The 1,236-nt window shown below is 37.8% G+C and overlaps 1 non-coding gene across 1 annotated transcript; it reads right to left on the bottom strand.

The window, feature by feature from the left end:
- Window positions 1–771: 771 nt before the first annotated feature.
- On the bottom strand, window positions 772–894 carry LOC129081193 (small nucleolar RNA ACA64). Its single transcript, XR_008530265.1, has one exon. It is a non-coding gene; the product is annotated as a small nucleolar RNA ACA64 (small nucleolar RNA).
- Window positions 895–1,236: the final 342 nt, after the last annotated feature.

Here is a 1,236-nt window from a genome sequence, read left to right as displayed (position 1 = left end):
AATTGAAGAATAAAATCTGATGAGATGAGAAGGACAGGGATCTGAAGTTCACATTGGAGGGTTGATCTATGATAACAGGAGACATTTTCTCTAATGTAATAGGAGGAAAAAATAAGTTGACAGAGCTGCAGAACATCTGTAGACCATATAAAGGTTTTGCTAATCTTTTTGAGGTAGAATAAACTTCTGTCTTGGGAAGGAAAAAAATCATTTGTAGAATTTTCCTAAGTACCTTAGTAGCCAAACATTGCATCAAACCTTGGAGCTCCCTCTAAGTGCTCTGCTTGTCGCCATTCATAATTCCCCTTTTAAACTCACAGTCTCCTTAGAAATTCTGCCAGCAGATCTATATGGCTCTGGAGGTTCAAACCTTTCAACCTCTGTGCTTTTAAACCTTTCTCAAAAGTTCAACGATTGGTCCATTAACACAGATTCTTGCCTTGACCATCCGAAACAGGTTAAGAAAAGGTTACTCTTGCTTCTCTCCAGGATTGTTGGATATGGAAAATAATATTTCTCCTTACTTTATCTACCTTTTCTGCCAGCATTTAATTTCCTTGGGAACTGCCATAAGGAAATAACAGGCACTGACTCTAATATCTCTGAAATAGACAAGTGTTTCAGGAATCATTAAGCCTAGAATAGAAAACAGTAGACATTAAAGGAAAAAAGTAGATCAGTGTTACTACTTGTGGGCAATTTGAATTTCTCACGTTATTTGAGTGGCAAGATTTGGTATTAGTAAATATGCAATTATTATTATTTTTTGATATGTGTTGGCACCTGGGTTTCACCTCCCTGCACTGAGTGGGCAATGAACGGAGGCCCCCGTGACTCTGGGCGCAGAATCTCACCCGCAGTCATGGACAAAACCACAGGTGATTTTCAGCCAATGCCAATAAATATGCAATTATTTAAGGATGGTTTTTCTTAATCATTGGAAAGATGTGGCAAGCTCTTCACACCTCAGGTAGTGATGACTGATCTTGGAGAAAGACTAGAACAGACTGGAATTGACAGGACACTTTGTTGCATTACTCGCTCTTCTTTACTCCATTTCCTTTTTTTGTTTTTTATTTCTAAGAAGAGTGTGTATGTGGTGAAAACTAGATCTCTCAAATACCAATCCTAGGCATAATGCTATGCCTGCTAATGTAGTATAAAAAGGGAAAATTTCAGGGTCAAGTATTTTGAAGTGAATCAAAATACAACAAATTGTAGCTCCCTGTACTTAAC

Source organism: Pteronotus mesoamericanus, unplaced genomic scaffold (assembly GCF_021234165.1).
Source record: "Pteronotus mesoamericanus isolate MK-2021 breed Mesoamerican mustached bat unplaced genomic scaffold, CSHL_Meso_final contig_94, whole genome shotgun sequence".
Taxonomy (NCBI): Eukaryota; Metazoa; Chordata; class Mammalia; order Chiroptera; family Mormoopidae; genus Pteronotus; species Pteronotus mesoamericanus.
Note: the sequence above shows the minus strand (reverse complement) of the source record. Positions and strands in the feature narration are given on the sequence as shown.